This window comes from Leucoraja erinacea, chromosome 4, assembly GCF_028641065.1.
Source record: "Leucoraja erinacea ecotype New England chromosome 4, Leri_hhj_1, whole genome shotgun sequence".
Lineage (NCBI taxonomy): Eukaryota > Metazoa > Chordata > Chondrichthyes > Rajiformes > Rajidae > Leucoraja > Leucoraja erinaceus.
The window spans coordinates 80,640,755-80,649,919 of record NC_073380.1 but is presented as its reverse complement, the minus strand read 5'-3'; the positions used below and the strand labels follow the sequence as shown (position 1 = coordinate 80,649,919).

General features: G+C 45.5%; 1 long non-coding RNA gene across 1 annotated transcript; it reads right to left on the bottom strand.

The window, feature by feature from the left end:
• Positions 1–2,124: 2,124 nt before the first annotated feature.
• Positions 2,125–8,206, bottom strand: LOC129696583 (uncharacterized). Its single transcript, XR_008723367.1, has 3 exons — positions 5,661–8,206; positions 4,909–5,102; positions 2,125–2,671 (listed from the first exon to the last, which is right to left on the bottom strand). It is a non-coding gene; the product is annotated as an uncharacterized LOC129696583 (long non-coding RNA).
• Positions 8,207–9,165: the final 959 nt, after the last annotated feature.

Genomic DNA, 9,165 nt, shown 5'->3' with positions numbered 1-9,165 from the left:
GGGAGCATGCATCTACGTCCATGCAAGCTCTTGGGCACACCGATTCTGCAAGTGAGCTGTTCGTCTTCAGAATCCAAGCATCCTTGCATGTTTCCAGAGTCCAGGTGTTTATTTTGGGAAGAAGAGCAGCCAAATAGTTGCGCACAATTGGCAAAGAATGGCTAATTCTGTAAACCATAGCTCTTTCTGCATTTAACATTTTGTAAATAATTAATTGGTTGGGAGCTTTTCACTGAACCTTTGCTATACATGCCAATAAACTAAAGGGTACTGCAAGCTTCTCCAAGCACAGAGTCCTCCAGGAAGGAAGGTAGATGCCACACACCTTCCTTGTTGATGGACTCCTACACTCACGCTTGTCATGCTAGCTTTGGTCGAGTGGAGGGGGGGGGGGGGGGGCAGAAGCCCTTTAGTAATTGTACTGTATATAATAACTGTAACTTTAGGAACTGAGTTCCAGAATGGTGTGATTTGTGTCCTGTGATATATTTGTTATCTTATCAGTCTCGTGAATCTTACAGTAATAGGGCCATTCTTGACCAAAAAAATATGAAAAATCATGGAATACATCTCTTCTAATTCTAAAAGCATTACAGGTATATTGTTTTGTACTGTATATATGGTTCATATTTTTGTTGGTTTATCAACTGAAAATGTTATATATAACTAGACCAAGTGGGATCTGTTGTGCCCTGTCCCCCAACGCAATAATCCCACCACTCACCCGTTCCCCCAATGCATCCAGTTCCACCACTCACCCATTCCCCCAAAGTAACCCGTTTCCACCACACCCATAGCCCCGACGGGAGGCCTGGTTCCCCAACGCAACCCGTTCCCCAACGTAAGATTCCACCACTCATCAGTTCCCCCAACGCAACCCGTTCCCCGAATATAATATTCCACCACTCACCCATAGCCCCCAACTGTGCAGGACAGCTCATTTTTTCACCCTCCCTCATTTTAAACTAAAAAAAATGCAATTGCACTAAGGTTTAAATGCAATAATCTCACTCTTTCCGTACTCCCTTTGAAGCTGCTGACCTCATAGTCTCTCTGTCACCGCTCCCTCCCTCATCCCTCCCCTTCCGCACTCCCCCACCAAAGACAATGTTTAAATAACATTTCTTCTCCTCCCATCCCCCACTCCGTTAACTCTCATAGCTTGGACTTTGGCAGCTGAGATCCCGTAGTGGTTGGAGGACTGTGAGATGCCATTGTGACATCACCATTGGAAGCTGCCAGAAACGTCTCCCTCTCACAGTAAGTTATTATTCTTGACGTTGGCTTTTCTAAACCTTTAAATATCAATAACTTGTGAAATATAACGTCAAATCTGAAGGAAACTTGATTAGATCGATGACGCGAAAAAGCTGAGTAAGGTTCGGCAAAAATTGTGTATCGTTTTGGCGAAAATACCATCACACAGACACACACACACACATAGAAACAAGATGAGACTTTTAGTAGAATACTAGACTAAGTGGGTCCCAGCATCACACGGGAGGGCTGGACACCCAACACAATATTCCACCTCTCCACCAATTCCAATATTGCTGGCCAGTGAGGGGTGGGGGGGGGTGGGGGCTTTCTGTTGCGCTAGTATGAGTGTTGGGGGCCGAAGGTACTGATTTCCAGAGGGCTAGTATGGAATTTGTGGGCCAAATGGATTTTTGGGCTGGCAGCACAGTCACTGAGGGCTGGCAGCTCAGTCACTGAGGCCTGGCAGTACAATCACTCGGACCTGGCAGGCTGGCGGCTGAGAAACTGCCAGAAATTCTGCCCAAAACAGGTGAGACTGTAAGAGAGAAGGGGGAAGAGGGTGGACTGAATGGATTATTGGGCTGGCAGTTCAGTCAGTTACAGCTGGTGGGCTGGCAGTTCACTAACTCACGGCTCGTGGGCTGGCAGTGCAGTCACTCACGCCTGGTACGCTGGCAGTTCACTCAGTTACCCCACCTACCTTCACCCCCCCCCCCCACTCTGCTCCTTGCCATTACCCTCCCACCCACACATTCAGTGCATATCCAAACAACCTCCCCCCCATGCACTCTTAGTGGCTCTCCCACAGAGCAGCCATTCCTGCCTATTAGGTTCTATTGTGATGAAGAACACACAGCATTAAAAGTGCAAAAAGGGTTTATTAAAGTTTAAAATGTGAATGTTGTGTTCTGCTGCTCACTGCCTCTTGATGACTATTTCCTGTTGATAAAAAGAGGCATTTTAATATAGAGAAAGTCAGCAGTCAAATTTTAAGAAGGAAAATCTGAGAATTTATCTCAGAAGTCATCATTCAACGAAGCACGCTATTAATGACAACATTCTTGGGCGATGTTCCATCCTTCAGGAAACCTTTGACATTTCCCTTCATATTTCTGTTGAGCTAGTATGTTGGGTCAAAGGCATTTTGCTTTTGGCACATCAAGGCATTCTCTCCTAATCATTGAACGTTCATCCCAAACAATGACTTTCACTTGCCTCGTGAAATGTGCCGTCTTAGAGTTCTTCTCGATGTTGCACAATGTATCCTCGGCCACTTGGATGGGTATCTTCAATCGAGAATGTGTAGTTCTTCCACCAGGCAGAAATGTAGCTGCTCTCCTAGGGGATACTACAGCAATAGCCACATCACCTTGACCTCTAACATTTCCTGACATGATGTTGAAAAATCAGCCTAAAGACAATTTCAGTTGTTAATGAACACAGAAGATTTTGTGCAAAACATTTTTTTGAGGTGGGGGCTGTCAGGGTGGGGAGGGGGGGTGGTAAACATTGTGCAGCCAAGGGAGGGGCACAGCTTCAAGTGGGGGTTCTCGTGAGCTGATGAGAAATGGGGGGGGGGGCTCATGCAGGGGATGAGGGCGGCTTCAGTAGGGGGTGCATCCTATAGCCAGGCGGACGTGTGGCATGTCAGTGGAGGAGAGGGGGCAGTGAGCGATTTACTCATGACCTGTGGACTCACTCACTGCCTTGGGATTAACTCATGCCCTTTAGACTGACTGACTCTCATGGCTTGTGGACTGACTGATGCCCGACTTCTGGAGTCACGTCTGACTTTTGTAAACTGAAAACGGTAACATCTACATTGAGGAACAGCTTCTTCCTGACAGCCATCACGCTATTAAACTTAACAAATAAGCTCTGAACTACGAAATACTATATTATTTCACACACACATATATATTCACACGCACTCACACACATATGCACACTCACTCATACACACATTTATTCACACACACACACACACACATTCACACACACACACACACACACACACACACACACACACACTTACACACACACACACACACACACACACACACACACACACACACTCAATCACACACACACACACACACATATTCACACACACACGTACACACACACACATATTCACACACCACACACACACACATATTCACACACACACACATACACACATATTCACACACACACACATACACACACATATTCACACACACACACACACACATATTCACACACACACATACACACACACACATACACACACACACACACACACATATATTCACACACACACACACACACACACATATTCACACACACACACACACACACATCACACACACACACACACACATATTCACACAAACGCACACATATTCACACACACACACAGATTCATTCACGCACACACAAACTCAATGACACACACATTCACACAAAGACCCACGCACCCATAGACTCATACACACATGCACACACAGGCTCAATCACACACACATACACAGACTCATCCCCCACCTCAAGACACTGCCCTATGGGTGGTAAATGTCGTGCAGCCAAGGGCAGCTTCAGGCGGGGGTTGTCGTGAACTGATGAGAAGGGGGTGGGGTGTCCTCATGCAGGGGATGTGGAGGGCTTCAGTAGGGGGTGCATCCTATAGCCAGGCGGAGGGCAGCGTCTTGAGGTGGGGGATATCAGTGGAGGAGGGGGGCAGTGAGCGATTTACTCATGACCTGTGGACTCACTCACTGCCTTGGGATTAACTCATGGCCTTTGGACTGATTCACTCTCATGGCTTGTGGACTGACTGATGCCCGACTTCTGGAGTCACATCCAACTTATGTAAACTGAAAACTAACATATATATTGAGGAACAGCTTCTTCCTGACAACCACCACGCTACTAAACATAACAAATAAGCTCTGAACTACAAAACACTATATTATTTCTCACACACACACATATTCCACATACACATGCTCATCTATATTCACACACACACACACATATATTCACACACACACACACATATAACCATATAACAATTACAGCACGGAAACAGGCCATCTCGACCCTTCTAGTCCGTGCCGAACACATAATCTCCCCTAGTCCCATATACCTGCGCTCAGACCATAACCCTCCATTCCCTTCCCATCCATATAACTATCCAATTTATTTTTAAATGATAAAAACGAACCTGCCTCCACCACCTTCACTGGAAGCTCATTCCACACAGCTACCACTCTCTGAGTAAAGAAGTTCCCCCTCATGTTACCCCTAAACTTCAGCCCCTTAATTCTCAAGTCATGTCCCCTTGTTTGAATCTTCCCTACTCTCAGTGGGAAAAGCTTTTCCACGTCAACTCTGTAAACACAAATATACACACGCACATATTCACACACACACATTCACACTCACATATATTCACACACATACACACACACTCGCACTCACACACACACACACACACACACACACACACACACACACACACACACACACACACACACACACACACACACACACACACACACACGCACACACACACACACACACACACACACACACACGCACACATGCACAATTGCAACTTTTGCTGAAACACAATTGCCGGTGTGGCTGCAACAAACAAACACTTACCAGTTCTGTAGAATTTTTCAACACCTCGTGCACTCTGCGGGCAGCGCCATCTCGCCTCCGACCGGAAATGACGTCATTGCCGCCATCTCGCCTCCGACCGGAAATGACAGCATCGCTGCTGGGTCACAGATCACCGGAAATGACGTCATCGCCGTCGGCTTACCGATCACTGGAAATTACGTCATCGCCGCCATCTTGCAACCGCCAAAATCACAAAATGAGCGCCGATTTTAAATTTAAACACTGTTCTGGTCCAAATATAAAGCTTTATTCGTGCATTACTCGCCTGAAAACGTTGCAACAAATGCATTTCAATTTACATGAACATTTCAAAGACATCATGCTTTAGTTACCTGAAACCGGGTGCAACCATTTTAAAACCCAAGGGAAACAAATTTGCAAACGCTTTATAACAATAACAAATGCTTTTTATTTTCAATACACATTTCAAACACATTATAGATAGACAAATATGCAAATGCATTTCATGTTCAATACACATTTCAAACAATATAGGTACAATATAGGTAGACAAATATACAAATGCTTTTTATTTTCAATACACATTTCAAACACATTATAGATAGACAAATTTGCAAATGCATTTCATGTTCAATACACATTTCAAAGACAATGTAGATAGACAAATTTACAAACTCTTTCCAACAAAATGCCAAGAAACTTCAGACTATGGTGAATGGTGAACAACATACATATCAATTGGCTGAAAAAGCATATGCAGGGGGACTCACCTTGGAGTAGAGCTGCAGCTCAGAGAGCCGTGACCCTTTCACTTCGTGGTCCAGCAGAAAGGGATTGAAGCAGGACACTTCCGGGTTTTATAGCCCCTCCCTCCCCCTGCTGCCAGCGGGGGCAGTAGAGAGAATGGGGAATGTTGTAAAAACATTAATATCTCGGTCATATTTCATTGACGGGAAAAATCCTCGGCACACATGTGGCAGAGGGGGGCTCTGAGCGAGGTGGCCAAAAATGACGGCCATAGGTGGCGGCGTTCTCTCGGAAATCGCAGCACAGATCACCAAAAGCGGTCAAGAACAGAGTTTTAGTAATATAAGACTAGACCAACTGGGACTCGTTGGGTCCCCCACGCAACCCGTTTCCCAATGCAATATTGCACCACTAACACGTAGCCCCTACAGGAGGCATGGTCCCTCAACTCAATGCATATCTTCAGCAGACATGCATTATCGTTCTATAGGTAGAAAAATAGCAATGAATAAGATGAATCTCTTACAAGAAGATTTTTAATGTATTACATTATGTGATCTGGTCACGTTTGTGACATTTTGGTTCACTTTCCAAAGAATGGCCCAATATTTCTTTCTTACTTTTGGTCAGTTTGCACTGAACTGGCTTGAAATGAGTGGGTGAACTAGATCTCCAAATGTTAAAGCTCCAGGTGTTAACGTGATACTGCGATCCGCCTTCTCACACTCCTTGACTCCTGTTTTAGTTTAATTTAATCGGAGTTCACTTTAAACTTCCATCTGTTTGCGTAATTGGGCAGCGATTTTCAAAAGCAAGGGCAAGCTTTGAGCTTTCGAAGGCAAACTCCAGTCTTCTCCCGTTGATGTCATTGGGGGACAGACTCATGAGTAGAGACAAAGATTTCATCAACAGTGGGAACATTACACCCAGTGTCGAGCACAGCGGTACAGTCATGAGAAACGTCAGTGTGAAACCATGCAGAAAATAATTGGATTCATTCTGAAAGCCGGTTAAAAGTTCCTGACATCTATTAAAGCCAATTATTCAATTCTAACTCGATGTAATTACTGAGGTAATTTTCAAAGTTTGAGCCCAGCAACTTCAAACAAACGTATATCTAGCAACAATCTTCACAACATGATTAAGGGACCTCTTTGAGATGCTAATCCTCTTCACTTCATATGATCAAATAATACTTTCCCTAAGCCTTGGCATGTTGGTGGCACTCTCTCTGTGTCAGGAGGTACTAGTCCCACTCTAGAAATTCAGAAAGTCATCGGGCATTTGCTGTTGGTGATGCCGGCTTTCAAATGGGATTTTGTTTTGTTTTTAGTTTAGAGATACAATGTGGAAACTGGCCCTTAGGCCCACCGAGTCCGCACCGACCAGCGATCCCCGCACACTAAAGCTATCCTACTCATACTAGGGACAATTTTACATTTACACCAAGCCAATTAGCCAAACCTGCACATCTTTGGAGTGTGGGAGGAAACTGAACCATCTCGGATAAAACCTATGCGGTTACGGGGAGAACGTACAAACTCCATACAGGCAGGCACCCGTGGTCAGGATCGAACCCGGGTATCTGGCGCCGTAAGGCAATAGCTCCACCACTGAGCCACCGTGCCATCCTGTTTGGGATGTTAAATGATAGTTCTGCCTGCCTACTTGATGTGTAGGGTATGTGTCCTCCCTCATTCGTGAGAGTGTAACCTTCCTGGACTTGTGTTGAACGGAGACCCGTGGTCAGGGGCCAGGATCGTAGTTGTAATAGTGATCAGACATCCTCCATTAAATTTTCAGTTTGTTCCCGGCCCATTGTGATTTTAACCATGCAGGTCAGGGAATGGGGTTAGGAGACTCATTAATCTGATGTAGTTCGGGACACAAAGTACAGATCATTGTCCATCAGTGAACACAGGCTGCAAACAGGATTGCATCTCAGAGGCCTAAATTATTAAAATTATTTTTGTGGTTCTAGACTATTTCTCCAGGTTCCATAAGGAATCCTTGGAGCTTTTTCTGCCCCAGAAACCTCATCTAGCGCTGACCTTAATATTAGCCGAGACCCCTGCCATTTGGAACACAGCACACGCCTGCTGGTGAGTCAGTGACCAGTGTCCTGTTTAGACAAGTAGGACCAAATGTTGAATATATTGCCAAGCAACATTTAGCATTTGAAGTGTGAATTCAGTTTCATAAGGTGTGACTTCAGTTTCATATTACCATATAAATAACCATATAACAATTACAGCACGGAAACAGGCCATCTCTACCCTTCTAGTCCGTGCCGAACACATAATCTCCCCTAGTCCCACATACCTGCGCTCAGACCATAACCCTCCATTCCATTCCCTTCCCATCCATATAACTATCCAATTTATTTTTAAATGATAAAAACGAACCTGCCTCCACCACCTTCACTGGAAGCTCATTCCACACAGCCACCACTCTCTGAGTAAAGAAGTTCCCCCTCATGTTACCCCTAAACTTCAGTCCCTTAATTCTCAAGTCATGTCCCCTTGTTTGAATCTTCCCTACTCTCAGTGGGAAAAGCTTTTTGGGTTGGTGTTAGGAAATCTCTCCAACTGCCGTACACTCACCAGTTCCCTGTTTTTCCCAATCTCACCCCATGGCCACCACTTGCAGCACGTTAAGATCAGATCTATGGACCCTGTGTTTCCTTGGCATTCATGCTCTATGCTGACGTAAAGCAGCCAGTAATGCGATGAAAATATGGTCTGTGTTAAAGAGTGGGATATTCTCTTCAAAGCCCACAGACTTGCATTGAGCTACAATTCCACGGGGGGATGGTGTCAGTTTAATGTGGCCATTTTATGATGTCATGATCAACAGCCAGAATCCAAGAATCATTATTTTCCAGTTCTCACACCCACTGCATTGGCAGCTGAGAGTTCGGACAAAGACTCCCTGCAGATTTGCAAATCAATGGACGAGGTTCTTTATTGCCAGAATTCCCAAGGAGCCTGCCCTGAAGCTGCAGCAGTGTGGTGGGGAGCCACGCTTGAGCAGCAGATGCCCACCTCACTCCACTCACAAGAGGCACAGTGTCGAGGACCACCGTGTGGGGCGGCACGGTGGCGTTGCGGTGGGCCAAAGGGTCTGTTTCCGCACTGTATCTCTGAACTAAACTAAACTAAATGTGCTGGTGAGTCCTCACCAACGTTAAGTCAGTCAGCACATGAACAAGGCAAGGGCCCTACACAGCATTGTCGTGCACAGAAAGCCTCTTGAATACTTTGGGTGCCCAGGGTTTCAGAGGCTTCCTCGATGGAAGAGGTGCAAAATGCTTATGTTCATTGGTGATAGGAGCAGAATTAGGCCATTTGGCCCGTCAAGTCTACTCTGCCATTCAATCATGACTGATCTATCTCTCCCTCCCTAACAGCATTCTCCTGCCTTCTCCGCATAATCCCTGACCCGTACTAATCAAGCTGTTGATTCACTGTTGATACCACCAGGGGGCGCCGCACGATTGGAAGCTCCGCCAACAGTCTGTTTGTTTCT